Here is an 18,203-nt window from a genome sequence, read left to right on the forward strand (position 1 = left end):
TCAAGACATGCTAGTGCAGTACTGAGGGAGAGCCACACTGTCACAGACATCGTCCTTCCAATGAGAATTTAAACCCAAGTTCCCATTCGTGCTGTTGGATAAAAGATCACGCAGCACTATCTTGAACAGCAAGGGAGTCCTCCTCAGTGTTCTGACCAATATTTACCTCACAATTAATACACACAAAATAAATTGGCACACTATCATACAGTTTTTGGTGGGGGTTTAAATAGCTCCACAGAGGCCGGTATGTCACCAAGTCTCCCTTTATTCACACATGAACTGTCCTTGACTTTAGTACTGCCTCATTCAGAGTCAGTCACACTGACACTCATCCTTTTTATACCTCAGTCGAAAAGGGTGGTGCTGGAAAAGCACAGCAGGTCATGCAGCATCCGAGGAGCAGGAGAGTCGATGCTTTGGGCATAAGCACTTCATCAGGCCGGCACTCCTCGATTGCACTGTAAGAAACTATAGAGTCATAGAGATGTACAGCACGGAAACAGACCCTTCGGTCCAACCTGTCCATGCCGACCAGATATCTAGTCCCACCTGCCAGCACCCAGCCCATATCCCTCTAAACCCTTCCTATTCATATGCCCATCCAAATGCCTCTTAAATGTTGCAATTATATCAGCCTCTACCACTTCCTCTGGCAGCTCATTCCATACACGCACACCCTCTGTGTGAAAAAGTTGCCCCTTAGGTCTCTTTTATATCTTTCCCCTCTCACCCTAAACCTATGCCCTCTAGTTCTAGACACCTCGACCCCAGGGAAAAGACTTTATCTATTTACCCTATCCATGCCCCTCAATTTTGTAAACCTCTATAAGGTCACCCCTCAGCGTCCGACGCTCCAGGGAAAACAGCCCCAGCCTGTTCAGCCTCTCCCTGTAGCTCAGAGAATTGTGAACAAAGCCCAGACCATCACAGAAGCTAACCTTCCATCCACTGACTCCACTTACACTTCCCACAGCCTAGGGAAAGGTAACTAACATCATCAAAAGCCCCTCCCAACCTGGTTACCATCTCTTCCTGTCTCCTCTGTCATGCAGAAGGGACCAACACGTTTAAGAACAGCTTCTTACCCGTTGTTATTAGACTTCAGTTTGGGCCTCTCTAATTTTATATTTAATGTTGATCTTGCTTTCTGTGCGCCTTCTTTGCACCTGTGACTTTGTATTCCTCGCTCCTTTCAAGCACCCAATGATCTTTGTTATGATCTACCTGTACAAAATGTTTCACTGTACCTAAGTACATGTGACAATAATAAATCAAACCAAATCAAAAGATCAACAGGGAACTCATATTCTATGAGGTCCAGCCGGCTGACCCCTCGTTCCAATCGTTACAGGGGTTTGATGCGCAGAAATTAATTGCTGCATTTATCTGACGCACTAACATACTAACTTATATTCCTAGTACGGTGGCTAGCACTGCTGCCTCACAGCACCAAGGACCCTCGTTCGATTCCAACCTCAGGTGACTGTCCGTGTGGAGTTGCACATTCTCCCAGTGTCTGCGTGGGTTTCCTCCAAGTGCTTCGGTTTCCTCCCACAGATGTGCAGGTCAGGTAAATTGGCCATGCTAAATCGTTCATAGTGTTAGGTGCATTAGGCAGAGGGAAGTGGATCTGGGTGGGTTACTCTTTGGAGGGTCGGTGTGGACTTGTTGGGCTGAAGGGCCTGTTTCCACTCTGTAGGGAATCTAATCTCATCTACTTCTTCAACTGTAAACCAGCTTGGGGCATCCTGGGGTTGTGAATGGCGCTATGTAAATGCAGGTTGTTGTTTTTTTTTCCCTTTCCCCCTCACCTTTGTGATTTCTCCATTCAGGTCCAGTCTCCATGTTGTATGGGATTCTGTGTGCCCAGCGTGAGCCAGGAAGAGAAAGTATTGAGGGGAGCAAAGGAAGACTGACACTATCTCAGGACCCAATCCAACCAGAGAAAAGAATTCAGACTTGAGCAAAAATTGTTTTGCTGAAACTGGTTCAGAGTTTATACGATTGGCAAGTGCGAGTGAAAACTTTTATTTGATATAACAAGTGTTTTGGATTTGTCATGCACTGTCCAACATGTGTTCTATTTTTATTCAGTCAGTGAGTATCTTATTCATCTCACAGTTAGGCCGAGGTCTGTTTCATTCTAAATCCAAACAGTTTACTTACAGAATGTGAACACATCACAGAAGTTTTAACATGCCTGTTCACAGAGCCCACAGCCTTTCTGGAACTTTCTGTGTAGAGTCACCCTCTTAACTCTCCCCAGCTACACCCACAGGCCTAAGCAATCAAGCAGTCATATGAGAATCAGTGAACCGGCCTAACTAATCAAGCACAGAATAATTAAATGATTGAATGCTCCAGGAGGGCAGTGAGTAACTTTCGAAAAGGAATTGCATAAATACTTGAAAGGGAAAAGGACATTTCAGTGATACCAGTGAAGAGGAAATGATGCGAACTTTGTAGTCATGAGATCCCACTTGCTCACACATGTTGAAGGGTTCTTATTTGAAAGTTCTCAGGTATGACATTTCTTGTCTCTCTCTCTCCCTCTCTTTCTCTCACTAGGACATGAATAGGAAGGGTTCAGAGGGATACCGGCCAAATGCTGGCAAATGGGACTAAATTAATTTAGCATATCTGGTCGGCATGGACAAGTTGGATTGACAGATCTGTTTCTGTGCTGTACATCTCCATAAATTATTCCAGAATTTATAGTCCTGGCTATTTTTGTCTGTATATCAGCCCTCTTTTTAAGAAAATAAATGACTCATTTTGGAATTAAAATGTGTTCTGACAAATGGCCCCGATAACAAGACTGAGCGACCCATGGCCAACAGAGCGAATCTAAGCTCTGTTGTCCCACCACACGTCACGAATGGTGATGGACAATCAAGTGACTAACAGGAGCAGGAGGCTTCACAACCCGGGGGGGAGGGAGACCAGCACATCAGTGAAAAACACAAAATGAAAGCATTTCCAACTATCTTGATGAGCGGGCGATCCAGCTCAATCTCCTCCAGTGGTTCCCCGCGTCACAGGTGCCCATCTTCAGTCAATTCGATTCACTCAGCACGACACCAAGAAACAGCCCAGTTGACTGGCAGTAATGCCCACTATCACTAACACTCCCTCCCCAGGAACATTGGTAGTGTGCTGCCAACTTGAACCGCTGCACTCCATTTGGCGTGGAGCCACTAGAGTGCCATTGGGGCCTGGGTTTGAGGATCTCGGCCTAGCGAGAGGTAAGGAACGGCGGTGTAATGCCGAGTCAGGAAAGCGGTAAACTTGGTAGGAAACTTGCCAGGGATGGCGTTTCTAAATCTGTCACCCTTGTCCTTCTAGCTGGGAGAGTGCACGGGTTTGGAAGCTGTTGTCAAAGGAGGCTTGTAGAGTCGGTGTTGTGCACATTGTAAGCGATCTTGATTTCCCGACAAGGACGAGGATAGTGCAGGAAAGGATGTGCGACGGGTCGATGCTCTGTCTGCTTCTCCGTAACAAAGCATCCCTTGAGGGTCACGCAATGAATCACCAGGACTCAGGGCGTTAAAATTATTGCTGGGTGCTTTCAAACGTCCTTTCACTGGGAAAATATGGGGAAGAGATAGGCTGGGAACCAGGCAGAGTAACAGGAGGATTCAGGGGACTGAATGAGCACCTTGTTCTGTAGCCTGGCTACCATCGGCTCAGTCAGCACAAACCTGACAGGGGGGTTGTTAGAATCTCTTGTTCGAGCTGCAGAGTGGTTGTTTCTCAGTGGGGGCCTTGTCTCTGTCCACCCTCCATAAATTGCGGCTAATCTGTCTAAGGGGGCCGCCGCGTAAACAGTCATTGCCCTCGCCAGAGTACAATTTGACGGGGGCCGCTGTGAATAACTAGGTGCGGACAGCGCTGACAGTGAGTAAGTAAACATGTTCGGATATCATTGCCACCCCACACTGTGTTTCTGTCACCAGAGCTAGCAGGCAGGCTGTGAGACAGAGCAGGCCCCTGGGGTTATGTTGAAAGCGAGAGGAGGAGGTGGGCATCAGCAGGGAGGGAATGTTGGGGGTGGGAATAGCTCTGGGGCTGCACAGTGTTAAACATAACACCAAGCAAGATCCCTTCGCTCCTACGGTCCCAGAGGGGCGCTTTCTGTCTTTCCCCATTCCCAGTATTTTCATCACCAATAACTGAAAGCATTCAGGGAAAACACAAAAAAGAGAACCATTCTTTTTATAAAGTCTTCGGTGATTTCTCTCTTGTGGCCGTTGTTTGCAGCATGAGGTTAATTTTCAATTCCTGGAGACTCCTTGTAGATCCTTGAAGAAGGTGAGGACTGCCAATGCTGGAGATCAGAGTCGGGAGTGTGGTGCTGGAAAAGCACAGCAGGTCAGGCAGCTTCCGAGGAGCAGGAGAGTCAACGTTTCGGGGCATAAGCCCTTCAGCAGGAATGAGGGAGTGGCCCAAGGGGGCTGAGAGATAAATGGGAGGGGGATGGGGGGGTAAGATAGCTGAGAATGCAATTGGTGGACGAAGGTGGGGGTGATGGTGATAGGTCGGAGAGGAGGGTGGAGCAGATAGGTGGGAAGGAAGATGGACGGGGAAGACAGGCCAAGAGGGCGGTGCTGCGATGGAGGATCAGATCTGGGATAAAGTGGTGGGAGGGGAGGGGAGAAAACAGTTGAAATCAACATTGATCCTGTGTAGTGCCAAATTCTAGCCACCTGATGCTTGGAGGAAGAACACCTCATCTTCCACCTTGGGACCCTCCAACCACACAGGATCAATGTTGATTTCACCAGTTTCCTCATTTCCCCTCCCTCCACCTTATCCCAGATCCAACTCGGCACCGCCCTCATGAACTGTCCTACTTGTCATCTTCCTTCCCTCTGACCTATCACCATCAGCACCACCCCCCACCCCGCCTTCATTTACCTATCGCAATTCCCAGATCCTTGAATTCCCCCTGATGAGGGGGCATCAGTTGTTCCTGGAGTTGGTGCCAATGTGGTCAGTGGTTGCTGATGAGGCCTAGTCTGGGAGATTGGGGGTAAGCTGCCTGGGCCTTGTTTTCAGATCAGAACCACGGATTTCTGACCCACCCCATTGTAAGATGTTTGGGGAGGGTGTTCACGGTGACAGCTAGGGTTGCTTCTAGCTTCTGTTAGCCCTGCTTTCGGGAAGATACTAATTCCTCTAGTGCCCGAAACAACAAGAGCTCAGGTTGAGAGACACGTTTTTCATATGAGGTGCAACAGAAATAGGGAACATGTTTCCCAAAGGCTGATCAATTGGAACCTCCCAGACTGAGGCCAGATGGTTTTTGATGGGTGAAGGATGTAAAACCATGATGAAAACTCATAAACCAGGGTAGGGCATGAAGTCCCTATTAACCTTCCAGATCATAACTGATCAGCAACGCCATTTTCCTGCACAATCCACAATAGATATTATCATCTATTGATCTCAGCCTTGAGCATATGTAACCTCTCAGCTTTTTGAGGGGAGAGAATTCAAAAGATTAAGCAGCTTCTAAGTGAAGAAATTCCTTATTATCTCTGTCCTGAATAGCCTGTCCCTTATTCTCTGGTTCTCAAACACCCAGCTGAGGTAACATCCGTCCTGAGGGTGCTCAACCTATCACTTTAAGAATTTTGTGCATTTCAATGAGATTAACGTTCATTCTCCAAAACTCCGGAGAACCTCAACCCTCCATGTTTGGTCTCTCCTCTTAGTCAAATCCTGCAATCCCTTGGAGCAGTCCCTCAATTGTACTCCCTCAAAGGCAAGTGTTTTTAAAATGCGTTCATTCAAGATGGCGGTGATTGGCCAAGCTAGCATTTATTGCTTGTCTCCAACTCACTTGGAAAAGATGATGCTGAGCTGCATTCCTAATGCACTGCTGTCTTTGGAGTGTAGCTGTTAAAAAAAGGTGAACACTGTAGACTAGTAGTACAGGGAGAGTGCGTTGAAGATGGCAGGTGAGATGCCAATCCAGCGGGCTGCTTTGTCCTGGATGGTGTCAAGCTTCTTGAGTGTTGTTGGAGCTGCACCCACCCAGGGCAAGTGGGGAGTATTCCATCACACTCCTGACTTGTGCCTTCTATATGGTGGACAGGCATCAGGGAGTCAGCAAGTGAGTTGATCCCTGCGGTGTTCCTGGTTTTTTGAGCTTCCCTTGTAGCCGCAATATTTATAATGATAAGCCCAGTTTAGTTTTGGGTTAATGATAACATCCATGATGTTGCTTGTGAGCGATTCAACAATGGTAATACCAACGAACATCACATGGCGATGGTTCGAGCACTAGCCTGGATGTTGTCCAACTTTTGCTGCATTGCCACCCACCCCCCTCTGGAATTCAGCTCTGTTTGTCCAGGTTCAAACCAAACCTGGAATGAGATTGCACAACACCAGGCTATAGTCCAACAGTTTTAATTGGAAGCACTAGCTTTCGGAGCACCGCTTCTTTGCAACCACCTGATGAAGGAGCGACACTCCGAAAGGCAGTGCTTCCAATTAACCCTGTTGGACTATAACCTGGTGTTGTGTGATAATTAACTTTGTACACCCCAGTCCAACACCGGCATCTCCAAATCATGGAATGAGATCAGGAACCCAGAGCATCACTGAGAAGGTTATTGCTAAGGAAGTGTTGCTTGATAGCACTGTTGATGGCATCTTCCATCACTTCACTGGTGTTTGAGAGTAGACTGATGGTGCAGGAATTGTCTGGGTTGGATTTGTCCTACTTTTTGTGTACAGGACATACCTGGGCAATTTTCCACCTTGTCAGGTAAATGCCAGTGTACTGGAACAGCTTGGTTAGGGGAGTGGCAAGTTCTGCAGCACTAAGTCTTCAGCACTATTACTGGAAAGTTGTCAGGGCTCATAGCAGCACCCACTCTCTCCCACTGTTTCTTGATGTTATGTGGAGTGAACCAAATTCAGTTGCAGACTGGTTTCTGTGATGCTGAGGAAGCTGGGATGGATCATCCACTTGGTATTTCTAGTCAATAATTGTTTCAAATGCTTTAATTTTACAAAGCTGAGCCCCCCTATATTGTGGATAGGGATTTTATTTTTAGATTAGATTCCCTACAGTGTGGAAACAGGCCCTTTGGCCCAACAAGTCCACACTGACCCTCCAAAGAGCAACCCACCCAGAGCCATTCCCCTACATTTAGCCCCCTTCACCTAACACTACGGGCAATTTAGCATGGCCAATTCTCCTAACCTGCACATTTTTGGACTGTGGGAGGAAATTGGAGCACCTGTAGGAAACCCACGCAGACACAGGGAGAATGTGCAAACTCCACACAGACAGTTGCCTGAGGTGGGAATTGAACCCGGGTCTCTGGAGCTGTGAGGCAGCAGTGCTAACCACTGTGCCGCCCACCTCCAGTGAGCTGTTTAATTATCCATCACCGTTCACAGCTGGATTTGGCAGGACTGCAGAGCTTAGACCTGATCCATTGTTCATGAAATTGCTTAGCTCTGTCTTGTCTCTCACTTGCTGCTTGTGTTAATTGGCATGCAAGTAGTCCTGTTTGGTGGCTTCACCAGTTTGACACCTCTATGCCTATAGGTATGCCTATGCTGCTCCTCCTGCATGGCCTCCTGCACTTTTCAGTCAACCCGGATCGATCCCGTCTTTAACGTTAATGATAGGCTAGGGATTTTTCATTCATCCACAGGTTGAGAGCATCTTTGGCTGAACCAGCATTTATTGCCCGTCCCTAGTTGCCCTTGAGAAGGTGGTGATATGCTGCCTTCTTGAACTGCTGTAGTCCAGGTGCTGTAAGCAGAGCCATTAGGGAGGGAATTCTAGGATTTTGACCCAGTGACAGTGAAGAAATGGTAATAGATTTCCAAGTCAGGGTGAGTGCCTCGGAGGGGAACTTGAAGGTGGTGGTGCCACCATCTATCTATTGTCCTTGCCCTACCAGGTAGCCGTGGGTTTGAAAGGTGCTGTCTGAGGATCTTTGGTGAATTTTTGCTGAACATCTTGTATATAGTACACTCTGCTGCTACTGAGGGTCAGTGGTGGAGGGAGTGGATACTTGTGGGTGTGGTGTTAATCCAGCAGGCTGCTTTGTCCTGGATGGTGTCAAGCTTCTTGAGTGTTGTTGGGGCTGCACCATCCAGGGCAAGTGGGGAGTATCCCATCACACTCCTGACTTGTGCCTTGCAGATGGTGGACAGGCTTTGGGGAATCAGATTCTTGGCCTCTGACCTGTTCTTATAGTCACAGTGTGTATGGCTAGTGCAGTTCAGTTTCTGTTGATAGTCTCCCCCAGGATGTTGATAGTCGGGGGGATTTATGCAGGGATCCTGGATTAGTTAGAACCATATTCTCTGTAGTTTAGACGAATGATGGGGAATCTCATAGAAATGTATAAAATTCGAAATGGACTAGCTAGGGTAAACACAGGAAGATGTTCCTGATGACCAGGGAGTCCAGAAGCAGGTGTCACTGTTTAAGGACATGGAGTAGACCATTTAGGACTGAGATAAGGAGGAATCTCTTCACTCAGAGAATGGTGATTCTGTGGAATTCTCCATTACAGAAAGTGGTTGAGGTCAAAATGGAAGGGCTGAATGGCCTACTCCTGCTCCTAGTTTCGACATTTCCGTGGATTCAGTGACGGTAATGTTAATTGAATTTCAAGGGGCAATTTATTCCTACTTCTTGTCCATTAATTAATTCTCAATTCAGGACTGTATGTTATCCCTTGTCCCGTGAGCTCTAGTTTTGTTTACTAACCTTGTTTACCTTCTAAAACTTCGCACCAGAAATCCATGTGAACTGTCCAGTCAGATATCGGATCTTAAGTGTTTAGTAATCACATCAGGAAAATTGATTCTGGTACCTTCACTGTTGCCGATGTCAAGTCCATCATTACCAATTTTCACCCTGCCTCCTGTCTTAAATAGTGTGATTAAATTTGCAACTTTCCAGGCTAAACTTTCTAGAATCAATGGAATCTTGAAAGATGACCACCATTAGCTCTGACGCCATTTCTTCGACTCTCTGGGAAGTAGATTCTTGGGCCTGAGGATTTCTCAACTTTAAGCCCATTCATTTCTCCAATACTACTTCTGTACGGCAACTAATTTCTTTCACATCTTCCTTCTCACCTGAGATCTATACAATTTCTGGGAGATTTTGTCAATTTGCCTTTGTGAAGACGGACACAAATAATCACTTTGTTTTGTTACCATTTCCTCATTCCCCATGATAAATCCCCTCCCTTGTGTCGATAATGGACATACCTCTGCACTCCAAGATGGTGGCAGAGTAGGATGCTTCAGCAGGAGCTCATCTGCTCCGTCCATTTCTTTCTCTTTTCTTTCTATCTGCGTTGTTCTTTTTTTCCTCTCTCTTTTCAGAGACTCCTGACCTCAGCACAGACCTGGTTGAGATGTCCTCTCAGCTTGGAGTGGTGAGCTCCAGGCGTGGCGGTCTCTTGGCCAGGCCTGGGTGGCCCCTTGGCCTGACATGGCATCCTCTCAGCCTGGCATGGTGGTGGCTCGGTGTGACCTCAGCATGGGACTTCCGGTCTCAAGGTCATAGTAGAGCAGTCTCCCGGCCTATGAAGCCTTGAGGTGAAGCCCAGTGCAGCCTGGAGTCAAGGCTAGGAGATTAGGTACCAGCTTGGACTGGGTTAGAAGGACAATTGCCCTTAAGTTTTTATTTCTCTACTTTAGATTAGATTCCCTACAGTATGGAAACAGGCCCTTCAGCCCAACAAATCTACACTGACCCTCCAAAGAGTAACCCACCCAGACCCATTCCCCATATTTACCCCTGACTAATGCACCGAACACTATGGGCAATTTAGCATGGCCAATTCAACTAACCTGCACATCTTTGGATTGTGGAGCACCCAGAGGAAACCCACACAGACACGGGGAGAATGTGTAAACTTCACACAGACAGTCACCTGAGGCAGGAATTGAACCTGGGTCCCCGGTGCTGTGAGGCAGCAGTGCTAACCACTGAGCCACCATGCCACCCCCAAATTTTCTAACTTACTCCTATCATTCGTAATATTGGAATTTTTATTTCTTTATGTTGTTAATTTTTTTTTCCTCATAACTTGCGCTAATGAATCTGTACCTAGATACCTTTGTACTGAAGATGGGGCCATAAGTAGCAACTTCACATGTGACAATAGAGCTAATACAATTCATTTCAATCTGCCTTTCATGATCTTTTCCCTGGATCAGATCAGTCATGCTCTGACTGAAAGGCAGAACAGGCCTCAAAGGGCTGAATGGCCTCTTCTCATTCTGTTCTTTGCAATTGCTGCTTCCTTTCATTTTAATTAACATTAAAGTATTTGAATGGTTATAACTCTGAATAAGGAACTGATTCATGTTTTTTTTAAACCAATGACAACTGTTGGACCAATTGAGATATTTTAAGCCTCAAGTGTGTAAGATGAAAGTGTGTGAGAATTTGCTTTGGATAAACTCAATAAACCTTCCGGAAAGTACAGCTGCAAGTTGCTCCTGGATGTGATTGGAGCACAAAACACAATATAACAGCGGTGGGTTCCGCAGTTAATCTTCTCCGTTGTCAAGAATTTAGGGAGATTCCCACCTGAAACAGCTCCTCATTAACTTGGCAAATTGAGTCTGTTTCCCTTTAGACATTCCTGGCCTGCTCTCTCTTTCTCTTCTTCACTGCCTCCCACCTTACATTCATCAGATAAAACGCTGAAAATAGCCACCTGTGCCCAATGCAAATCCTTTAACATATCACTGAGCCAAACGCCGGGCTGCATTATTACTGAACCTTAGAGTGCAGAAAGAAACCATTTGGCCACCAGACCTGTCCCAGCTCTTTAATCACGATGTCTGTTCATTCTCACTCTGTTTACTCTTTCCCATTGCAAATTTTAATGTCTCTTCCTTTCTTGAAGAATCTGTGCTTCTGTCGTTTGAAGGTTGTTCAGCTTCCATCTCTGTTTCTAAAAGACCACACAGCCTAAGTGCAGAAGCAGGACATTTGGCCCATCGGGTCAGTTCCGTCACTCAATGGGATCATCTGATGATCCTCAACTCTGCTTCCCGGCCTTTAATAACTCAGGAAGCCTGACTGGAAAGGAACCTAATTTATCATTGAACACCAAAATAGAGCCATTACACATGGCATACGGTAGGCTACGTCCCAGCTCAGGACAGACCCATTCCGCAGATCCACCCTTGAGTCTGCTTTCTAAGGGGCTCAGGTGATGAGTTCAGGCTGAGTAGGCTAAGGGAACCATACTCAACAGAGAGGTTAACTAGTGATTCCCCATGGACCTTGCAGGGGTTATCACACGACCTTTTCCCCATAACCCTCAAGTCCTTTACTGATTAAAAGTCTGCCTATCACAGCCTGAAATATATTTAATGGAACAGCCTTAAAGGCCGTCTGCAGTAAAGAATTCTCCAGATTCACACCCTTCTGTGAGAAGATATTCCTCCTTATCTGTGTCTTAAATAAATGACCACTTATTCTGAGATAATTTGCTGGTCTAGGCAGAATGGGTACCGCTGATGCTGGGGCTTAGAGTCAAGATTAGAGCAGTGCTGGAAAAACACGCAGGTCAGGCAGCATCCAAGGAGCAGGAAAATCGACGTTTTGGGCAAAAGCCCTTCATCAGGAATGAAAATGAGGCTGGGAACCTCAGGGTGGAGAGATAAATGGGAGGGGGGAGTGGTTAGGGCTGGGGAGAAGGTAGCTGAGAGTCCGATAGGTGGATGGAGGTGGGAGTAAAGGTGATAGATCGGAGGAAAGGGGATGCAGCTAGGTGGGAAGGAAGATTGACAGGTGGGACAGGTCATGAGGGCAGTGCTGAGCTGGAAGGTTGGAACTGGGGTAAGGTGGAGGTGGAGGGGAAATGAGGAAACTGGTGAAGTCCACATTGATGCCCTGGGGTTGAAGGGTCCCAAGGTGGTAGATGAAGTGTTCTTCCTCTAGGCATCAGGTGGTGCAGGGAGTGGCAATGGAGGAGGCCCAGGACCTGCATGTCCTCGGCAGAGTTGGAGAGGGAGGTGAAATGTTCGGCCACGGGACAGTAGGGCTGGTTGGTGCAGGTGTCCCGCCAAAAGGGGAAGTAGCCTTTCCACAATTGGCAAAGAAATTTGACAGGGTGTGGAGTTCCTGGAAGGATTGATGAGCTGTCAGTGGGTGAATAACAAGGGTTGATGATGGGGTGTATTCATTGTGGAGTTGGAAATCCCTCTAAACAAGACTGGTACGGTCAGTTTGCCAACTTTATAGCTTAGTTTTGGGACTTGGTAATGTTCTGCCATAGTGGGTGGAGTTGACTGCACTGGGTCGTACAGATGGTTTGGTCCAGTTTTATCAGGGGCAGGACTGGTGAGGCGAACATCTTCGATTCAGGGAGGGAATTCCAGAAATTTGACCCAGCGACACTGAAGGAATGACAAAGTATTTCCCAGACAAGATAATGAGTGATTTGGAGGGGAACTCGCCGGTGAAGATGTTTTGATGTATCTGCTACCCTTGTCCTTCCAGCTGTGGGTTTGGAAGTTGCTGTCTAAGATTCTTCGGCAATTTTCTGCACCTTGCGGATAGTGCAAGAAGCCACTTTCTGCCGAAGACTCCCTTCCCTCCACACAACTGCTTGAGCTCCCCTGCTCAGTGCCCTCCCTCACCACTGCCACCTGCTGCTGGAAGTCCTGTTACACCAGATTAGACTTGATTGCAGAGATTTCTGACTCAGAGGTGGGAATGCCCCCCAGCCCCCAATGAGCTCCACTCGAGTAAAGAATGTCTCTTTTTTTGCCTACGTGTCAAAATGAGAATAGTTTCTGATCCTGTGAAGCATCTGGGAGTAATTGTCTGACATTTAAAAGCATGGTATAACTCAAGCTGCTGTTGTCGACGCTCATCAGAAGAGAATTGTGATCGGAAATGTCATATAAAGCCATAAAAAAAGGTTTGCTGTTTGTTTTTATCCTCAAGTAGATCGAGGCACTCTCGACAAAACAGCTGAAATAGTCAAGTGGTCCAAAAGCACACCCATGACCACACAAAAGGCTCTTGACAATAACCATGCACCATCTCCACCTCTTTATGGTCAAGCCACCAACATCTTTGCAGCAGACGCCTACATACAGACTTATTTGTCATTAAGTTAAACAAGAATCGCAGATGTACAGTAAAAAGCAGTCACTAAAATAAGTGTTTCCCTGCTAACTATCAGATAGTCAGGTTCCAAAATTGGGCTGGAAAATAAGGTTCTTTATTCTGACTAAATGCATTCCACTCAGTTGCCTCAGACTTAACCCCTCATACGTCAACCGAGGAGTTACTGTTTCAGGCCTTAGTAAGCTTGAATGAAAGAGGGATCATTACTTAACTCCCCCTAGCCCCGCCCCCTCACCAAATGCTCCAAGGGGTTCGCTGGGTTATTAACCAAAGTCTGGGTCAAATGGCTACTTCAAATGTAAGCTGGAAATATGTGTAGTTTCACTTTGGGGTGATGGCTAGTTTGTTGGTACAGCAATGATAGAATTCCTTATTTTTGGTTTAATTGATTCCAGACTTTGTTTCACTACCTTACATGAGCTCCAAGGAGACATGTGTTCCACTGCCCATATGCTATCCCACGCTAAGTCTTATTTTCCTACATATTCCTGGAGGTACCATTACATCACGCTCCCATCTCCAACTGTCCACCCTCTATACCCCTGCCATCGGTTACTGGTGACACCCATTAATATCACATCACTCCATCCCCCACCAAATGGGCAGCGAACAATACAATTTGTTCCTGGGTTCGGTCCTTCTTAATTGTCAATAAAACAAGATAGCTTTTTCTCCCACCTCTGATCAAAGCCAATGACACAGAGACACATTCTTGTAAAATGTGTCTGCGTATTTTATGCAGAGTCACTTGGAGCCTAGAAATGTAGAAAATAGGAGCAGGAATAGGCCATTCAGCCCTTCGAGCGTGCTCCACCATTCAATTGGATCATGGCTGACCATCAGCTCCATACCCTGTTCCCACTTTCTCCCCAAACAGTTTGATCTCTTTAACCTTTAAGAGCGCTATCAGACTCCTTCTTGAAAACATTCAATGTTTCAGCCTCAATCATTTTCTATGGTGGTGAACTCCACCAGCTTCCCGCTCTCTGGGTGAAGACATTTTTTCTCCTCTCAATCCTAAGTGGCCGACCCCCAATCTTTAAACTATGACCCTTAGTTCCAGACTCTCCGATCATCAGGAATGTCCTTCCTGCATTTACCCTGTCTAGTCCTGTTAGAATGTTCTAGGTTTCAATGAGATCACCCCTCATTCGTCTAAACTCCATTGAATATAGTTCTGATGCAAGTTTGCAAAATGGATTCCGGCAGTTTTGCAACTCCCAATGAAATTAATTGAGTCCTCATGTTCCCATTCAAAGGTCACATCACATTCCACTTCCACAAATCCCTGTAAGCCATGTTCCAGGACACAATCCATTGCTCTCTATCTCCATCCTTCTGCACTATTTGCACTCTGCCAAAGTGGAAGAGAGTTAGCCCTTGGAAGAAGTGCGATCCCAGAAAGGCTATGCACCGAAGAAGGATTACAATGGATGTTTTATTTCTTTATTGTTTTGATTTCATGCTAAAAAAAGACTGTAACATTTAACTTTTAACTTTGTTCCTCGTTTCTTTCTACCTTGTTCTTAAGTTTTTGTACCTGGCTACTTGTACCTAAGATGGCGTCGTGTGTGGCAACACTAAAAACTGTTCCACGGTACTTCTGTACCTTGTGTACTTAAGTACTCATGACAGTAAAGTCTAAATCTAAATCAACTGCCAGCCTCTGCTCCACAATAGCAAACTAACCAGGTATCCTCGGCTTGGGTCTCCCCGAAACCCTGTGTTTTGAGGTTTCTCTCTCCATGGCTTCATCAGCCTCCACCTCTCCCATTAACACATCTGGTCCTCCCAGGTGTTGTTTCTCTGACCATTTGTGGATGTCCTGGTAAGAATGCATCTCTCCATCACCGACAATGAAAGTTTGCACAGTAGCAGTGGGGAGTATTTTCTTCTATTCATTCTTGGGATGAGGGCGCTGCTGGATACGTCAGTGTTTACTTCCCATCCCAGGGGACTGTGAAGAGTCAGCCACATAGCTGTGGATTTGGAGTCATGTATAGGCCACACCAGGATGTCAGATTTCCTTCCCTGAAGGACATTAGTGAACCAGATGGGTTCTTTTTTCCCTCTGACAATGGGTTCATGCTCTTAATTCCAGATTTTTATTGGATTCAAATTTATTCAGGGTGGCACAGTGGCTCAGTGGCTAGCACTGCTGCCTCACAGCGCCAGGGACCGGGTTCGATTCCAGCCTCAGGCGACTGTCTGTGTGGAGTTTGCACATTCTCCCTGTGTCTGCGTGGGTTTCCTCTGGGTGCTCCGGTTTCCTCCCACAATCCAAAAAAGATGTACAGGCCAGATGAATTGGCCGTGCTAAATTGCCCATAGTGTTAGGTGCAAATATAGGAGAGGGGATTGGGTCTGGGTGGGTTACTCTTTGGAGGGTCGGTGTGGACTTGTTGGGCCAAAGGGCCTGTTTCCATACTGTCAGGAATCTAATCTAAATTCCACCATCTGCCGTGGCGGGATTCGAACCGGAATATTAACTTGAGTCACAGTTCAGAGATAATACTGTGAGGCCATTGCCTCCCCCACTGTGGAGCGCTGTCCTAAAATGTTGCTTCCTTCAGGCAATTTGTACACTTCGTACAGAAAGCAAAGGCAGCATCCACAATAGGGCGGATTGTTTGGAAATTTCGGAAAATAAACACCACAAGAGTCCATTCAGTTCCTCAAGCCCCTTCCAACATTACGTTCATTATTCTACCAGACAAGCGAGTCTCACTCCTGCATCGAGAGTGTGGTGCTGGAAAAGCACCGCAGGTCAGGCAGCATCTGAGGAGCAGGAGAGTCCACATTTCTGGCAGGGGAACGGCTTATGCCCGAAACGTTGATTCTCCTGCTCCTCGGATGCTGCCTGACCTACTGTGCTTTTCCAGCACCACACTCTCAACTCTGATCTCCAGCATCTGCAGTCCTCACTCTCTCTGAGTTTCACTCCAACCCAAAGACCATCTCAATTTGGAATTACATCACCATCCCTGTGTCTCTGGGTTAAAAACATCACCTTCCTTAGGCAATTAGGGACGGGCAATAAATGCGGAACCCCCAGCAATGCCCACATAGAATCATGGAGATGTACAGCATGGAAACAGACCCTTCAGTCCAACCTGTCCATGCCAACCAGGTATCCCAACCCAATCTAGTCCCACCTGCCAGCACCCAGCCCATATCCCTCCAAACCCTTCCTATTCATATACCCATCCAGATGCCTTTTAAATGTTGCAATTGTACCAGCCTCCACCACTTCCTTTTCATTTCTGGGCACCCTTATCCAGAAGGATCTGACCAATCTCAGTTTTGAACGTTCTAATTGACCCACTTTCATTCCGAGATTTCCAATGCACCGTGGATGACGAAATCAGGAGGAGCAGACTCGACAAGCTCAGTATTTGTATTCCCGATAAACAAAACCTTGTTTACTTTTATTCACACAAATTGGGATTATTAGTATCTTTTCACCAGTTGGCAAATGGTGCCCAATGCTATTTGATAGCACCACTGTCATGTTGGTCCAAACACAGTTGCATATTAGAGGCACTACTGTTACGGACCAGTCCAAACCCCCTTCAAAATATTGAGAAGATGGTCTAAACGCTAACTTTTTCTTATTTTAAAAGTAAGCACAACCCTCATGACCTGTCTTACCTGCCTATCTTCCTTTCCACCTGTCCACTCTGACCTATCGCCTTCATCTCCACCCCCACTCACCTATTGTACTCTTTGCTACTTTCTCCCCAACCCACCCCCCTCTCATTTATCTTTCCACCCTGCAGGCACTCTGCCTGTATTCCTGATGAAAGGCTTTTGCCCGAAACGTCAATTTTCCTGCTCCTCGGATGCTGCCTGACCTGCTGTGCTTTTCCAGCACCACTCTAATCTAGACTCTGGTTTCCAGCATCTGCAGTCCTTGTTTTTACCTAGCTCACTACCTCTGTCTTAAAGCCTCTCTTTTAAAAAAAGGATAAAATAACCTCTTAAAGCCACAGCATCGTCACACTATCGAAATGCAAGTTGTTGTTGTACATTGTGTATGGTATTAATACATTATTCCAATGTTAACCATACATGCCCACCCACTCCTCTTGTTGCAGCTCTGAAGACTTGGATTCCCACTGGGGTATGTTCCCCCCAGCCACAATATTGTCACAACAGCTTACCCATTTAAGCCACTGGTCATACACAAAGTTGCATGCCACTCAGCTGATCTGCTGTGTGAGGCATCGCTGCTATGCCTGACCTTATGTAATAGGTCAGCACGAAGATACACCACCCTTTTCATGTCAGTAGGTGGATGACGGTCAGTGGACAGCAATCAGGATTTACCAACCACATCCCCCCCAAAATCTCGGGTGCTTTTCCCAGATATTATTCGTCCATGGAACGTGGATGTGACTGGTTAAGCCAGCATTTCGTTCCCACCCCTGGAGAAAGTCAACTACCTTCCTGAACCCCTGCCGCCCTTGGGGGAGGTAATTGATGCCTCAGTGCTGTTTCTTTCAGGGTAGCAGAGGATATTGACATCAGGTTGCCTGAACACAGGGGACTGAACTTGGGATCTTCTCTGAGTTTTTATGCACGGTGTCATTCAGTAACTGCAATCCAACCTTCTACGCTGAGTGAGCCCAGAGACTGAGGACTATTTTTAGTGCCAGTGTTTAGCAATAACAAATTGCAATCTGCTGACTCTATTGCCAACCAGAATGTTTCTGTTGATCAGACACATGTTGTCCAACACATCAATGTTGGCTAACAAGTAAACTGACCGCAGGACTGAGCAGGATAGGGTCATTATTCTTTAGCTTCTTCTCTTCAATTATGGTATGAGTCTCGGAGTTACCAGACACAGAATGTTTTTTATGCTTACACAGTACATGAAAGGTACATTATAATAAGATAGAACCTTGGTTACAGTATACTTTGATTACTGTGAGTGGCCTTTTTACAACAGAAGGACGTAGAGGCACTGGAGAAAGTGCAAAGAAAGAAAGATTTATAAGGATAATGGAGGTTATAACTGTTGAAGAATTCAGAACAGGCTGTG

This window comes from Hemiscyllium ocellatum, chromosome 3 (genome assembly GCF_020745735.1).
Source record: "Hemiscyllium ocellatum isolate sHemOce1 chromosome 3, sHemOce1.pat.X.cur, whole genome shotgun sequence".
Lineage (NCBI taxonomy): Eukaryota > Metazoa > Chordata > Chondrichthyes > Orectolobiformes > Hemiscylliidae > Hemiscyllium > Hemiscyllium ocellatum.